We start from the raw sequence: 18383 nt of genomic DNA, 5'->3' as shown, positions 1-18383 counted from the left end.
CACAGGTATATACTATATACAGGAGGAGATGACACACAGGTATATACTATATACAGGGGAGATGACACACGTATATACTATATACAGGAGGAGATGACACACAGATATATACTATATACAGGAGCAGATTACACACAGGTATCTATATATATATAATTGTCTAAGGGTTTTTCCGTCTGTCTGTCTGTCCTGGAAATCCCTGCTCTCTGATTGGTCGAGGCCGCCAGGCCTCGACCAATCAGAGCCCGGCACAGCATTGACGTCGAAAACCCGCGTCTCTGATTGATCGAGGCCGCCAGGCCTCGACCAATCAGCAACGGGCACAGCGACGATGATGTCATAATGGTTGCCATGGCGACGATGATGTCATAAAGGACGTAGACATCCTGCGTCTCTGATTGGTCGAGGCCGCCAGGCCTCGACCAATCAGCAACGGGCACAGCAACGATGATGTCATAATGGTTGCCATGGCGACGATGATGTCATAAAGGTTGCCTCGACCAATCAGCGACGGGCACAGTCTGCCGCGAATTCTGGAATCATCATTGTCCATATACTACGGGGACATGCATATTCTAGAATACCCGATGCGTTAGAATCGGGCCACAATCTAGTATACTATATACAGGAGGAGATGACATACAGGTACATACTATATACAGGAGGAGATGACACTGGTATATACTATATACAGGAGCAGATGACGCACAGGTATATACTATATACAGGAGGAGATGACATACAGGTATCTATATATATATAATTGTCTAAGGGTTTTTCCGTCTGTCTGTCTGTCTGTCTGTCTGCCTTGGAACTCCCGCCTCTCTGATTGGTCGAGGCCACCAGGCCTCAACCAATCAGCGACGGGCACAGTGACGATGATGTCATAAAGGACGTAGACATCCCGCGTCTCTGATTGGTCGAGGCCGCCAGGCCTCGACCAATCAGCAACGAGCACAGTATCGACGTAGATGTCATAATGGTTGCCATGGCGACGATGATGTCATAAAGGTTGCCTCGACCAATCAGCTACGGGCACAGTCTGCCGCGAATTCTGGAATCATCATTGTCCCTATACTACGGGGACATGCATATTCTAGAATACCCGATGCGTTAGAATCGGGCCACAATCTAGTCTATATATATAATTGTCTAAGGGTTTTTCCGTCTGTCTGTCTGTCTTTCTGTCTGTCTGTCCTGGAAATCCCGCGTCTCTGATTGGTCGAGGCCACCAGGCCTCGACCAATCAGCAACGGGCACAGCGACGATGATGTCATAATGGTTGCCATGGCGACGATGATGTCATAAAGGTTGCCTCGACCAATCAGCGACGGGCACAGTCTGCCGCGAATTCTGGAATCATCATTGTCCATATACTACGGGGACATGCATATTCTAGAATACCCGATGCGTTAGAATCAGGCCACAATCTAGTATACTATATAAAAGAGAAGATGACACATAGGTATATAGAGGAGATGACATACAGCAGGTATATACTATATACAGGAGATGACATACAGGTATATATATATATAGGAGGAGATGACATACAGGTATATAGTATATACAGAAGAGATGACATACAGGTATATAATATATACAGGAGGAGATGACACATAGGTATATACAATATACAGGAGGAGATGACATACAGCAGGTATATACTATTTACAGGGGAGATGACATACAGGTATGTACAGGAGATGACATACAGGTGTATACTATATATAAGGGAGATGACAAACATGTATATACTGAGGTGAAAATGAGGGGTGTGAGGTGAAAATGAAAAGGTGTGAGTGCAAAATGAGAGGAGTGAGGAAAAAAAGGGGAGTGATCAGAAAATGACAGATGTGAGGTCGAAATGACAAATGTTAGGGGGGAATGAGAGGAGTGAGAGGGAAAATAAGAGGCGTAGGGGGAAAATGAGAGATGTGAGGGGGAAAATGAGAGGTGTGATGGGACAATAAGAGAAGTGAGGTGCTATAACTAACCACAGATATTTACTATGCCCAGGCAACGCCGGGCTCTTCAGCTAGTTAGAATATAAAGCAGCTAGCTTATTACTTTATAATTAAAGATATTTTACCCAATCCACTATATATTTAATTAAGCTATTATGCCATACTATTTTCATATATTATATTTTCTAGAACAACTATATTTGATACATATTGATTGAAGTATCCTATGTTAATTTTGTGATTATCACTGTGATTGCTATGGAAATAGTTTTTGGACTCTCCTGCCTTGCTCACCTTGTGTTGTGGTGCCACCTGCTGGCCTGCCATTTTTAAATTTAATCTTTTCAACAAAGTTTTACCTTTCATTGGTTTTGATGTTTGTGTGCAATTTCTTTCTAAGCTTCTATGTATGGCAATATTGTAGCAGAACATTCAGGTTAAATGTATTGCAGTGCAGAAACTCTCCGGCTCCCTGCGCTGCAGTACATCAGGTCGGACAGAGGCTAGCAGCTGATGACGGCTTGCCAGTGACATGTCTTGCATGGCAATAAAGTCATGCGCTGCCCATGCCAGCACACCGAAGTCAGCTGCCAGCTTTTGCTTCGGCTACTGGGAATGGAGGAAGGTAAGTAGAATCATTTGTTTCTTTTAAAAATGTGCTGAAGAAGAACAGAAGGGGCCCAAGATGGGAGGGGTGGTATTCTAGAATAGAGGGCATTATACCAGAATAGGGCAAAATACCAGGATGGGGGCACTATAACTTAATAGGGACATTATACCAGAATGAGGACATTATACAACATTATACCAAAAAGGGAACATTAAACCAGGATGGGGGACATTATACCAGAATGTGGGCATTATATCAGAATAGGGACAATATACCAGAATGGGGACTTTGCTGATTATGGTGCACACAGATGCCAAGGACATGGGGCAGGTGCAACTACACCTGTTGCTGGAGCACAAGAAACACACCAATCCACAACACATAGGTTCCTGTTCCACTTTGCATGGAGGAATAGTACACCACTCCTGAAGCCAGAGCAGTACGAACAGGTGGCGTGTAGGGTAGCAGATAATGCTTCCATCAGGCTTGGCAGCACCACACAGTCTTCCACACGGTCCAGTCTCATCAGCATACAGTCGCCTAATCCTCACCCTGATCCTCTTTCTTTCCACAATATTGAGTCCCAGGGGACTAGGTATTCCACATTAGGACTCTCCGAGGAGCTCTTTACCACTACATTTCTTGATTGTGGCATCTAAACCTGTATGCTCCAAGAGGAACAGACTGACATGTGGTTTAGTGATCAAAAAAAAAAAAAAAAGCAACCACGACCACAAGAACATTACGGTGGGGAATGGCAAATTTGGGATAAAGAGGAGAATGATGATGATGAGACATAGTTGTTGCTAAGTCTTGTTAAGTCACAAAATCAGGAGGATCAGGATACATTGGTGGAAGACGAGGTGGTGGATGATGAAGTCACCAACCCAACCTGGGAAGTTGGCATGCAGAGCGAGGCCATCAGCGCTGAGAGATTGGCAGCACCAAAACAGACAGGAAGAGGCAGTGCGGTGACAAGAATGAGAAGGCTGAACTTGGCACTCAAAATTGGATGATGAGTAGATAATTTTAATGCATTCCACACATACTACAAACAGATGTTTCGGTCATTTAAACCTTCCTTAGTGTACCTACTGCTTAGACAACTTTCACACATCAGGTTTTTATCCTCCGGCCCCATCCCGATCTTTTTTGAAAAACCGGAAACGGCAAAATCAAAAGCCAGATCTGTTTTTTGCTCATTGACTCGTATTAGCGCCGGATTACGCCTCATGGCCCACCGTTCCTTCTATTTTCTTCTGGATCCGGCGAAAATTTCCATTCCGGCATCTGGAAAAAATATCTACAGTACAGTAACGTTTTTTGTCTGCGGCGGAAAAGCTTTTTGCTTTTTTTTTGCTACAATGCAAATCTATGGGCGCCGGAATGCGCCGGATCCGGAAAAAGACGGATCCGGTGACCTGATCCGTTTTTTAAATCTGAGAATGCTCATAACCAATTGGCCCGGCCCCCATATCTTGCTTCAAACATAAAGATACCAAATTAAAATTTTTGGTGAAGAATCAACAAGTGGAACACAATTGTAAAGTTGAACGATATTTATCGCTTGGTTATTTAAAATTTTTGTGGAAAATCAAAAACTGAAATGTGGGGCGTACAATATTATTCAGCCCCTTTAACTTAATACATTGTTGGTCATAATCTGGGAAAAGTATAAGAAGAATGTGCACAGCTCCTCAATGTCTACTTTGGAGATCTGCCTAGCATAAAGATCTTCGAAAGTAACTTTTTGCTCACTTAGATTTAAAATGTCGGAGAAACACATAATTCAAATTACAAGGTAGGTGGATCTTACCCACATTTACAGAATCGGATGATTTTAAAAAGCATATTATAGAAATAAACACATTTTCATACATTCCACAACTTTAAAATGAACAACTTTGATAGTTTCATTCGTTTTAGCTACTTTTCCAAAATTATCAGCAGATTATTGCACACCTTAAAATAAAATTAAAAAACTTAGGCCTCTTCCATATCCCCTTAAAGAATCCTTTCCATCTCCAATATAGGTCTGTCTTCTACCATTTTTATAGTAGAAAAAATAATCTATTTGCTCATAATTTAGGAAAAGCGCAAGAAGAATGTTGTACAAAACTCTACTTTATCTACTTCAGAGATCTGTCCAGTGTGAATCTTTAAGAGTAAACTTTTAGCTCAATTTCCATTATACTATGCTCAATTCATGCTTTGCTATTTAGGAGTAAGCATTGATATGGTCTATAACCCACTATGTCTTGGTCTGGGTTCCATGACTGGTAGTTATCAGAGCCCAGAATTGTGAACATGTAGTTATCAACTGGTTAGCAATAAGACATTTCAAGGTCAAAATATATTAACATATTAGAAACATCTATTCTGTAGTTACATATCATTTGTAGATAGACATGGGAAAAAAGCATGATTGATCTATATTACCCATGACTGCTTGACCACCAAGGTAAAATTCTTTAATCTTAGATTCTATTTCTTCTTTTATTTTTAGAATTGTATTAAATTGCAATATCACTTACTTGATGTTGCATCTTAATTTCACCTCACACAATTAATGGCTGTCAACCAAGTGACAGGTATTCCTGTTCAACTCTCTATACAGAAGCATGCTCGGTTTGTCCAAGTATGCATGTGTTGTGAATAGGGAAATGTGAATTAGTCAATGCCTAACAAACTATGTACACGCATTACTAACACATCATTGTACAGACTATGCTTACACATTACACAGCTAAAATTGCAAGTTATGATAATTTCCTACATTTTATCTACTTTTCCAAAGTTATAAACAGATGATTGCACACATGAAAAAGAATATTGAAAAAAACAAAAACATAGGTCTCCTCCATATCCCCTCAAAGCCTCCTTTCCATCTCTAACATAGGTGTGCTTTCTACTATTTTGGTAGGAAAAAAAATCAGGGATTTGCTCATAATCTGGGAAAAGTAGAAAAAGAAAGGGCACAACTCCTCAATGTTTGGAGATCTGCCTAGCATATAGATCTTCGAAAGTAACTTTTTAGCTCACTTAGAATTAAAATGTCGGAGAAACACATAATTCAAATTACAAAGGTAGGTGGATCTTACCCACATTTACAGAATCGGAAGATTTTAAAAAGCATATTATAGAAATAAACACAATGTTAGGGCTAGCGGAATGCACCAAATAATAAAGGAATTGATGCGAGGTGCGTTCGCAGCCCGGGGTCCACAGTGCAGAGATGGTACATGCTGCTATGTAATGGAGGATGGACACTTAGCTCACACGTGGGTTATACTTCACCCCGTGTGAAATGGTAACGAGCTCTGTTGCTTCACAGTGTCGCACAATACGCTGCACCCTGTTAGCAGTCACAAGGTGCAGCTATGAGACACTAGTGGGATCCCTAAGAATCACCCCCACTAATCTGGTGATTGAACTGGCTCTGACCCTCGGTGGCTTTTGAGCCCACGCCTGAGGACGCCCCGAGTCAGATGCTCAGTTCAAGCGGGAATTTCCACCCTATACTGATGGTTGCCAGGAGAGCGCACAGACGGCGCACGGTGCCGCAGAGATGGGCACGGCAATGTGTGCTTAGTTGGCAGATAGCACTGTCAGGCGCTAGATAGCATGCATCCACCATTCGCGAGCAGTCAACAACACTAGGAAGGTGAGTGATTAATGAGCGACAATCACACATCTGCACACACACGTCTTCAAGTATACACTAGCGCCTGGCCGAGCGGCCATGCAAACCTTTTATAGCAGCAGTGCTATGGGACCTTCCAGATGGTCCAATAGGAGCCGCAACAGGACCTCAGCATGTGACCCCCGACCTCCAATAGGAGGTCATTCTGTGGGCATGCTCAGTATGGGAAAAACAGGACTTAGCCCAGAATGACCTGCTCGCTGCTGATCAGTGCTGGCAACAAAGGCAGAGCCTGGAAGAGCAACAGCAACCAGTCGCACAGTATCAGCTTGAGCCAGATGCTGGTACCGATGTCTCCACTGAGCAGGGTCCACTGCGGCTGGAGAAGAATGGGAGAACGTAGCGGAGATGGTTCGAGATTCCCCCTGTGCAGAGTCGGGAACTCGACACCTAACAGTCATATTCAAACATTCCACAACTTTGATAGTTTCAATCATTTTAGCTACTTTTCAAAAGTTATCAGCAAACATAATTGCACACCTAAAAACAAAATTAAAAAACATAGGCCTCCTCCATATCCCCTCAAAGCCTCCTTTCCATCTCCAATATAGGTGTGCTTTCTACTATTTTGGTAGAAAAAAAATCAGGGATTTGCTCATAATCTGGGAAAAGTAGAAGAAGAATGTGCACAACTCCTCAATGTTTGGAGATCTGCCTGGCATATAGATCTTCATAAGTAACTTTTTAGCTCACTTAGAATTAAAATGTCGGAGAAACACATAATTCAAATTACAAAGGTAGGTGGATCTTACCCACATTTACAGAATCGGAAGATTTTAAAAAGCATATTATAGAAATAAACACAATGTTAGGGCTAGCGGAATGCACCAAATAATAAAGGAATTGATGCGAGGTGCGTTCGCAGCCCGGGGTCCACAGTGCAGAGATGGTACCTGCTGCTATGTAATGGCGGATGGACACTTAGCTCACATGTGGGTTATACTTCACCCCGTGTGAAATGGTAACGAGCTCTGTTGCTTCACAGTGTCGCACAATATGCTGCACCCTGTTAGCAGTCACAAGGTGCAGCTATGAGACACTAGTGGGATCCCTAAGAATCACCCCCACTAATCTGGTGATTGAACTGGCTCTGACCCTCGGTGGCTTTTGAGCCCACGCCTGAGGACGCCCCGAGTCAGATGCTCAGTTCAAGCGGGAATTTCCACCCTATACTGATGGTTGTCAGGAGAGCGCACAGATGGCGCATGGTGCCGATGAGACGGGCACTGCAATGTGTGCTTAGTTAGCAGATAGCACTGTCAGGCGCTAGATAGCATGCATCCACCATTCGCGAGCAGTCAACAACACTAGGAAGGGGGGTGATTAATGAGCGACAATCAGACATCTACACACAAACGTCTTCAATTATACACTAGCGCCTGGCCGAGCGGCCATGCAAACCTTTTATAGCAGCAGTGCTATGGGACCTTCCAGATGGTCCAATAGGAGCCGCAACATGACCTGAGCATGTGACCCCCAACCTCCAATAGGAGGTCGTTCTGTGGGCATGCTCAGTATGGGAAAAACAGGACTTAGTCCCAGAAAGACCTGCTCGCTGCTGATCAGTGCTGGCAACAAAGGCAGAGCCTGGAAGAGCAAAAGCGACCAGTCGCACAGTATCAGCTTGAGCCAGATGCTGGGACCGATGTCTCCGCTGAGCAGGCTCCACTGCGGCTGGAGATGCATGGGAGAACGCAGCGGAGATGGTTCGAGATTCCCCCTGTGCAGAGTCGGGAACTCGACACCTAACAGTCATATTCAAATATTCCACAACTTTGATAGTTTCAATTGTTTTAGCTACTTTTCAAAAGTTATCAGCAAACATAATTGCACATCTAAAAACAAAATTAAAAAACATAGGCCTCCTCCAAATCCCCTCAAAGCCTCCTTTCCATCTCCAATATAGGTGTGCTTTCTACTATTTTGGTAGAAAAAAATCAGGGATTTGCTCATAATCTGGGAAATGTAGAAGAAGAATGTGCACAACTCCTCAATGTTTGGAGATCTGCCTAGCATATAGATCTTCGAAAGTAACTTTTTAGCTCACTTAGAATTAAAATGTCGGAGAAACACATAATTCAAATTACATGGTAGGTGGACCTTACCCACATTTACAGAACCGGATGATTTTAAAAAGCATATTATAGAAATAAACACAATGTTAGGGCTAGCAGAATGCACCAAATAATAAAGGAATTGATGCGAGGTGCGTTCGCAGCCCGGGGTCCACAGTGCAGAGATGGTACCTGCTGCCATGTAATGGTGGATGGACACTTAGCTCACACGTGGGTTATACTTCACCCCGTGTGAAATGGTAATGAGCTCTGTTGCTTCACAGTGTCACACAATACGCTGCACCCTTTAAGCAGTCACAAGGTGCAGCTATGAGACACTAGTGGGATCCCTAAGAATCACCCCCACTAATCTGGTGATTGAACTAGCTCTGACCCTCGGTGGCTTTTGAGCCCACGCCTGAGGACGCCTCGAGTCAGATGCTGAGTTCAACCGGGAATTTCCACCCTATACTGACGGTTGTCAGGAGAGCGCACAGATGGCGCACAGTGCCGTAGAGACGGGCACTGCAACGTGTGCTTAGTGAGCAGATAGCACTGTCAGGAGCTAGATAGCATGCATCCACCATTCGCGAGCAGTCAACAACACTAGGAAGGGGGATGATTAATGAGCAACAATCACACATCTACACACACGTCTTCAAGTATACACTAGTGCGAGGCCGAGCGGCCATGCAAGCCTTTTATAGCAGCAGTGCTATGGGACCTTCCAGATGGTCCAATAGGAGCCGCAACAGGACCTGAGCATTGACCCCTGACCTCCAATAGGAGGTCGTCCTGTGGGTATGCTCAGTATGGGAAAAGCAGGACTTAGTCCCAGAAAGACCTGCTCGCTGCTGATCCGTGCTGGCAACAAAGGCAGAGCCTGGAAGAGCAGCAGCAACCAGTCGCACAGTATCAGCTTGAGCCAGATGCTAGGACCGATGTCTTTGCTGAGCAGGCTCCACTGCGACTGGACAAGTAGGGGAAAAGGAAGCAGAGATGGTTCGAGATTCCCCCTTTCCAGAGGCAGGAACTTGACACCTAATACACATACAGCTTGAGTACATGTGGGGATTGCCTGGTTGCTAGGGAATCCTCCCATGTAATCAAGCTGTCTAGTAGCTGTAAATTATTTAGCTGAGGTGAAGAAAACAATCTCCGAACACGAGAGTACACTCGCTCATCACTAGTAGCTATCAAACTGGCGAACAGTAAGACATTTCAAGGTGAAATATATTGACATATTAGAAACATATATAGTTACATATCAGCTGTAGATAGACATTGGAAGAAAGCATCATTGATCTATATTACCCATAACTGCTTGACCACAAAGGTAAAATTCTTAATTCTTAGATTCTATTTCTTCTTTTGTTTTTAGAATTGTATTAAATTGCAATGTCACTTACTTGATGTTGCATCTTAATTTCACCTCACACAATTAATGGCTGTCAACCAAGTGTCAGTTATTCCTGTTCAACTCTCTATACAGAAGCATGCTCGGTTTGTCCAAGTATGCATGTGTTGTGAATAGGGAAATGTGAATTAGTCAATCCCTAACAAACTATGTACACGCATTACTAACACATCATTGTACAGACTATGCTTACACATTACACAGCTAAAATTGCACGTTATGATAGTTTCCTACATTTTATCTACTCTTCCAAAGTTATAAATAGATGATTGCACACATGAAAAAGAATATTGAAAAAAACAAAACCATGGGCCTCCTCCATATTCCCTCAAAGCCTCCTTTCCATTTCCAATATAGGTGTGCTTTCTACTATTTTGGTAGAAATGTGCACAACTCCTCAATGTTTTGAGATCTGCCTAGCATATAGATCTTCGAAAGTAACTTTTTAGCTCACTTAGAATTAAAATGTCGGAGAAACACATAATTCAAATGACAAGGTAGGTGGATCTTACCCACATTTACAGAGCCGGATGATTTTAAAAAGCATATTATAGAAATAAACACAATGTTAGGGCTAGCGGAACGCACCAAATAATAAAGGAATTGATGCGAGGTGCGTTCACAGCCCGGGGTCCACAGTGCAGAGATGGTACCTGCTGCTATGTAATGGCGGATGGACACTTAGCTCACACGTGGGTTATACTTCACCCCGTGTGAAATGGTAACGAGCTCTGTTGCTTCGCAGTCTTCATTCATTAGAATAAGAATGTCCACAGGTCCGTAATGTCTACTTCGGAGATTTACCTAGCATGTAGATCTTCGAAATTAACTTTTTAGGTCACTTAAAATAAAAAATTTGAATAAACACATAATGGAAATTCACATTTCCACATTTACAGAATTCTCTGATTTTAGTCTATTGTGTGTGGAAACCTTTATTACAAAGCATATTATAGAAAAAACACATTTTCACACAGTCCACAGCTTTTACATTAACCATTATGATAATTTCAATAAGTTTAGCCTCTTTTCCAAAATTGTCAGCAAAGATTTTTTCACACCTAATAATAAAATTAAAAACATAGGCCTCCTCCATATCCCCTCAAAGCCTCCTTTCCTTCTCCATTATACGTGTGCTTTCTACCATTTCTGTTGCTCATAATTTAGGAAAAGTAGAAGGAGAATGTTGTACACAGCTCTGCATTGTCTATTTCAGAGATCTTTCCAGTGTGTATCTTTTAACAGTAAACTTTTAGCTGGATTTACATTATACTATGCTTGCTTCATGTTTTGCTATTCAGAAGTATAAGCTCACATTAATGTGGTCTATGACTAAAAGCCCTGCTATATCTTGATCTGGGTACCACAATGTTGATTCTCTCATATGAGAGCATCAGATGCGATATACTAATGACCCTCGTTTCCTGCTTTGCTGCGAGCGTGTCCCGAATGTCAGTGCTCTGTGCTCCGTTGCTCTCACATGAGAGGATCGCAGCCAAGCTGCGGAGGAGATGGAGAAAGTAATTTCTCCATCTCCTCTGCTGCCGGCATCTGCGAAAGTCGCACTGCACTCGGTCGATAGCCATGTGCAGTGCGGTGTTTCACACATACACCCATAGACTTATATGGGGGCATTCGATCCGATTCTCGGGTGCTGTCGCAGTATAATTGTTTTTCACACTCTATGTGAGCTGCACCATTGAGAAATATTGGGTAGAGTGCAATCCAATTTTCTATCAGATTGCACTTATCCCAATGCATTGCAAGTGGGAATGATCCCTTACTCGTTAAAGAGTGGAGCGATTGCAATTTATACACATCATTTTATACCGCAGAAACAGATTGTAAATATCGGCGCATATCGTGACAACTAGATGAGTCACATGCAGAACACTATTGCATTGAGTGATGGTTATGTAGAAGTAGGCTAAATGATATCATAGCAAAGAACCTGTAAGGACTAGGAAGACGCTTACTTCGCTTCATCCTCAGGAGACCTCTGTACAGTTCATTCTCTAATGATCCTCTGGGATGGATATGTGGGTGAGATGTATGAACAGGAGTCTATTCTTCTCAATGTACAACATGTATATGTTAGCTGTTTTTTTTATTCCCTGTTCATTCATTAGCTTTAAAGATGCCATGATGACGTGGATGGGCTTGGAGGAGGTGGAGGCCAATTCTAATGGCAGATAAATAGATGAAATGTGTCATTTTTTGTACTTGATCTATTTTATCTTTCATTTTTGGCCTTATAAAGGCTGGATACGGACATAATGTTGCCATGTAATGTTGCTATTTATCTTTATTGATTGAATAAAAGCTACGGTACCTTTTTCCTGAAGATAAATATCTTGGTGCCTCGAATCTTTGAGATAAGGTTTTACTTACCTGCAACTCTTCAAGAGAATTTCTTCCATATTTCCTGAATCTACAATCTGAAGTACGTCCATGTGAGTAAAAGTTATAGAATAGAAAATTATTTTAGGGTTGTAAATTAAGCATATTGAGACTAATGAATACATGAACTCTAATATTGCTGTAAACATTAAAAACGTGAGGTGCTTTCCAATTTTTGATCAAAGAGTGCAAATGCCATCTAACCATGGCAAAGTGTCCTTTTTTTTAATATGGATAGTCTCTAACCAGTATACATACCCCTGGCACCTTCCATGGCACAGCACTCATATCCACTCATCATTCCCATACAAGGTTTTCATTCCGAGCTACGACTGGCTTCCCATTCTCTCCCCATTCAGATGAGGACTGGTTTGGCCCAAGGAGAGGTAGGACATATACTGGTTAGGCAGGGGCAGACACTGACAGCTTGTGGCCCCTGTGCAAGAAATGTGTCTGGGCCTCTTACTTTTATGGCGACAAAGCTACATATGTATATACAGGGTGGGCCATTTATATGGATACACCTAAATAAAATGGGAATGGTTGGTGATATCAACTTCCTGTTTGTGGCACATTAGTATATGGGAGGGGGAAAACTTTTCAAGATGGGTGATGACCATGGCGGCCATTTTGAAGTCTGCAATTTTGGATCCAACTTTATTTTTACTAATGGGAAGAGGGTCATGTGACACATCAAACTTATTGAGAATTTCACAAGAAAAACAATGGTGTGTTTGGTTTTAACATAAATTTATTCTTTCATGAGTTCTTTACAAGTTTATGACCACTTATGAAATGTGTTCAAAGTGCTTCCCAGTGACGACCATCATGATGATGTGTTGCCCTGTTTATACACTGAAGATGGCACGTTCCCTGAGTTTTTCCAGTAAAATGGTGCACCACCACATTATGGATGTCAGGTCCGAGCATTTCTATATGACCAGTTTCTTGGAAACTGGAAACAGTGAGGACAACTGTAATGAGTGGCGCAGACACAGTTAGTAGGCCCAAATATAAAAGTAGGCTAAATGTAGTTCAAAATTGGTAACAGGACTAAATAGGCGGACTAGCTTTGTTCAGTGGAGGACAACTGTAATGAGTGGCGCTGACACAATTAGTAGGCAAAAAAAAAAGTAGGCTAAATGCAGTTCAAAATTGGTAACAGGACTAAACAGGCGGCCTAGCTTTGTTCAGTGGAGGACAATTGTAATGAGTGGCGCAGACACAGTTAGTAGGCCCAAATAATAAAATAGGCTAAATGCAGTTCAAAATTAGTAACAGGACTAAACAGGCGGCATAGCTAGGTACTGGGGTGGGCTCCTCTGCTGAGTAGCAGACAGTGGTAGTAGGCGCAAAGTATTAACTGGTCTAAATGGAGGCCAGGGCCCCTGTATATTTTAACTATCATCTATCATTTCAACAAATTTGTATTGGCAGTGCCATTGAAGGATTTAACAGCACAGACTACACAGTGGTGAAGCAGGGAGAGGTAAGTATTGAAAGTGGTAGAGCACTGTTCGAGCTGGGGGGGAACACTCTCTCGTGGGTGGCGATACTGGCACAGGGCCCCTCATATTACGACGGTGTGTCTGACGTTGGTTGTGCACTACCACCTTCAGAGACACTTCATTGTACTATGAGGGACCCTGTGCCAGTGCCGTCGCCCAAGAGAGGGTGCACCCACCTGTCCAGGCAAACGACACTATATATATATTATAGGCTGAACTGGATGGACAAATGTCTTTTTTCGGCCTTACTAACTATGTTACTATGTTACTATGACACTCGCACCCGTGGTGACCAAGGCCCTGTGGGGGGAGTCAGCCCATTTAAGGATGTATAAAACTGGCCTATGGTGGACATTCAGCAGCTGCAAATGGCGGAATTGGAGAAGTCAGTAAGAGGAGGCCAAAAGCAAGACATTTTTCAGGCAAGCTATGTGTCAGCAGGAGAAGGTGGGGCAAAATAATTTGAAATCCATGATTGGTTCATTTTAATGAAGGTTAGATCATCAACATTCTGGGTAGCCAGACGTGTCCTTTTTTCGGTCAGTATTGAACCAGCAGTACTGAAGACTCTTTCTGATAGCACACTAGAAGCAGGGCAAGCGAGCTCCTGTAATGCATATTCTGCCAATTCAGGCCAGGTGTCTATTTTAGATGCCCAGAAATCAAAGGGGAATGACCTGTGAGAGAGAACATCGATAAGGGAGGAAAAGTAGTACGTAACCATACTGGACAAATGCTGTCTCCTATCACTTTGCATCGATGCAGCAGTACCTGTCGTGTCTGCGATCATTGCGAAATCACTCCACAACCTGGTCATAAAACCCCTCTGTCCAACGCCACTTCAGATTTGTGCACCTCTAACACCTCTGCCATGTTGCCCCCTACGGCTCATGTGAGAACCATCACCGCCGCTGTGTGCTGGGAATGCCTGAACCAAACTGTCTACAAGAGTTGCTTGTTTGGTAGCCAATATTTGCTCAAGGTTCTCATGTGGCATGATATTTTGTAATTTTCCTTTATATCGTGGATCCAGGAGGCAGGCCAACCAGTAATCGTCATCGGTCATCATTTTGATAATGCGGGGATCCCTTTTTAGGATACGCAAGGCATACTCAGCCATGTGGGCCAATGTTCCAGGTGTCAATTCACTGCTTGTGCTGGGTTGAGGAGCACTTTCTTGCAAATCAACATCACTTGTGTCCCGCAAAAACCCTGTACCTGACCTTGCAAAGCCACCAGTTTCTATTGCCCCCTGTGAAGCATACTCCTCCCATAAATATTCATCCCCATCCTCCTCCTCCTCCTCTTCTTCATCCGCCACCTCATCCAGGAGAGTTCCCTGAGCAGACAATGGCTGACTGTCATCAAGGCTTCCCTCCTCCTCAGCTGCAGACGCCAGCTCCTTAATGTGCGTCAAAGTTTGCATCAGCAGACACATTAGTGGGATGCTCATGTGTTATGACCTGGTGGTCAGGACAATAATGGACCTGGTGGTTAAGAGCACACGGAATGACCTGATAGTTACTGATAATTAAGGTCGAGCTCTGGGACGTGGGAACTCTGCTGACCGCAATCCCTAATCCTATCAAACACACTAGAAATAGCCGTGGATTGCGCCTAACGCTCCCTATGCAACTCGGCACAGCCTAAGGAACTAGCTAGCCCTGAAGAAAGAAAAATAAAGCCTACCTTGCCTCAGAGAAATTCTCCAAAGGAAAAGGCAGCCCCCCACATATAATGACTGTGAGTAAAGATGAAAATACAAACACAGAGATGAAATAGATTTAGCAAAGTGAGGCCCGACTTACTGAACAGACCGAGGATAGGAAAGGTTACTTTGCGGTCAGCACAAAAACCTACAAAAAGACCACGCAGAGTGCGCAAAAAGACCCTCCGCACCGACTCACGGTGCGGAGGCGCTCCCTCTGCGTCCCAGAGCTTCCAGCAAACAAGACAACAATAAAAAAAGCAAGCTGGACAGAAAAATAGCAAACAAAAGAAATACAAGCTGGAACTTAGCTTCTGCTGGGAAGACTGGTCACAAGAACGATCCAGGAGTGAACTAGGCCAATACTGGAACATTGACAGGTGACATGGAGCAAAGATCTAAGTGGAGTTAAATAGAGCAGCCTGCTAACGAATTAACCTCGTCACCTGTGGAAGCAAACTCAGAAACACCCACCAGAGGAAGTTCATGGACAGAACCAGCCGAAGTACCATTCATGACCACAGGAGGGAGCCCGACAACAGAATTCACAACAGTACCCCCCCCTTGAGGAGGGGTCACCGAACCCTCACCAGAGCCCCCAGGCCGACCAGGATGAGCCAAATGAAAGGCACGAACCAGATCGGCAGCATGAACATCAGAGGCAAAAACCCAGGAATTATCTTCCTGACCATAACCCTTCCACTTGACCAGGTACTGGAGTTTCCGTCTCGAAACATGAGAACCCAAAATCTTCTCCACCACATACTCCAACTCCCCCTCAACCAACACCGGGGCAGGAGGATCAACGGATGGAACCACAGGCACCACGTATCTCCTCAATAACGACCTACTGAACACATTATGGATGGCAAAAGAAGCAGGAAGGGCCAAACGAAATGACACAGGATTGATAACCTCAGAAATCTTATACGGACCAATGAAACGAGGCTTAAACTTAGGAGAGGAAACCTTCATAGGAACATAATGAGACGACAACCAAACCAAATCCCCAACACGAAGTCGGGGACCCACACAGCGCCGGCGGTTAGCGAAACGTTGAGCCTTCTCCTGGGACAATGTCAAATTGTCCACCACATGAGTCCAAATCTGCTGCAACCTATCCACCACAGTATCTACACCAGGACAGTCCGAAGACTCAACCTGCCCTGAAGAGAAACGAGGATGGAAACCAGAATTGCAGAAAAACGGCGAAACCAAAGTAGCCGACCTGGCCCGATTATTAAGGGCGAACTCAGCCAACGGCAAAAAGGACACCCAATCATCCTGATCAGCAGAAACAAAGCATCTCAGATATGTTTCCAAAGTTTGATTAGTTCGTTCGGTTTGGCCATTTGTCTGAGGATGGAAAGCCGAGGAAAAAGACAAATCAATGCCCATCCTTGCACAAAAGGATCGCCAAAACCTCGAAACAAACTGGGAACCTCTGTCAGAAACGATGTTCTCTGGGATACCATGCAAACGAACCACATGCTGGAAAAATAATGGCACCAAATCAGAGGAGGAAGGCAATTTAGACAAGGGTACCAAATGGACCATCTTAGAAAAGCGATCACAAACCACCCAAATGACCGACATCTTTTGAGAGACGGGGAGATCCGAAATAAAATCCATAGAAATATGCGTCCAGGGCCTCTTCGGGACCGGCAAGGGCAAAAGCAACCCACTGGCACGAGAACAGCAGGGCTTAGCCCGAGCACAAGTCCCACAGGACTGCACAAAAGAACGCACATCCCGTGACAAAGACGGCCACCAAAAGGATCTAGCCACCAAATCTCTGGTACCAAAGATTCCAGGATGCCCAGCCAACACTGAACAGTGAATCTCAGAGATAACTCTACTAGTCCATCTATCAGGGACAAACAGTTTCTCCGCTGGGCAACGGTCAGGTCTATCAGCCTGAAATTTTTGCAGCACCTGCCGCAAATCAGGGGAGATGGCAGACAAAATTACCCCCTCTTTGAGAATACCCACCGGCTCAGGAACACCCGGAGAGTCATGCACAAAACTCCTTGACAGGGCATCAGCCTTCACATTCCTAGAGCCCGGAAGGTACGAAACCACAAAATCAAAACGGGAGAAAAATAACGACCATCGAGCCTGTCTCGGATTCAACCGTTTGGCAGACTCAAGATAAGTCAAATTCTTGTGATCTGTCAAGACCACCACGCGATGCTTGGCTCCTTCAAGCCAATGACGCCACTCCTCGAATGCCCACTTTATGGCCAACAACTCACGATTACCAACATCATAATTACGCTCAGCAGGCGAAAACTTTCTAGAAAAGAAAGCACATGGCTTCATCACCGAGCCATTAGAACTTCTTTGCGACAAAACAGCCCCTGCTCCAATCTCAGAAGCATCAACCTCAACCTGAAACGGGAGTGAAACATCTGGCTGGCACAACACAGGGGCAGAAGAAAAACGACGCTTCAACTCCTGAAAAGCCTCTACAGCTGCAGAAGACCAATTGACCACATCAGCACCCTTCTTGGTCAAATCAGTCAAAGGTTTAGCAACAGTAGAAAAATTAGCGATGAAACGCCGATAAAAATTAGCAAAGCCCAGGAACTTTTGCAGGCTCTTCACAGATGTCGGCTGAGTCCAATCGTAAATGGCCTGGACTTTAACAGGGTCCATCTCGATAGTAGAAGGGGAAAAAATGAACCCCAAAAATGAAACCTTCTGAACTCCAAAGAGACACTTTGACCCCTTCACAAACAAGGAATTCGCACGAAGGACCTGGAACACCATTCTGACCTGCTTCACATGAGACTCCCAATCATCCGAAAAGACCAAAATATCATCCAAATACACAATCAGGAATTTATCCAGGTACTCTCGGAAGATGTCATGCATAAAGGACTGAAATACTGATGGAGCATTGGAAAGCCCGAATGGCATAACCAGGTACTCAAAATGGCCCTCGGGCGTATTAAATGATGTTTTCCATTCATCGCCTTGTTTAATACGCACAAGATTATACGCCCCTCGAAGA

The sequence above is a fragment of the Ranitomeya imitator genome, chromosome 1, assembly GCF_032444005.1.
Source record: "Ranitomeya imitator isolate aRanImi1 chromosome 1, aRanImi1.pri, whole genome shotgun sequence".
Lineage (NCBI taxonomy): Eukaryota > Metazoa > Chordata > Amphibia > Anura > Dendrobatidae > Ranitomeya > Ranitomeya imitator.
Note: the sequence above shows the minus strand (reverse complement) of the source record.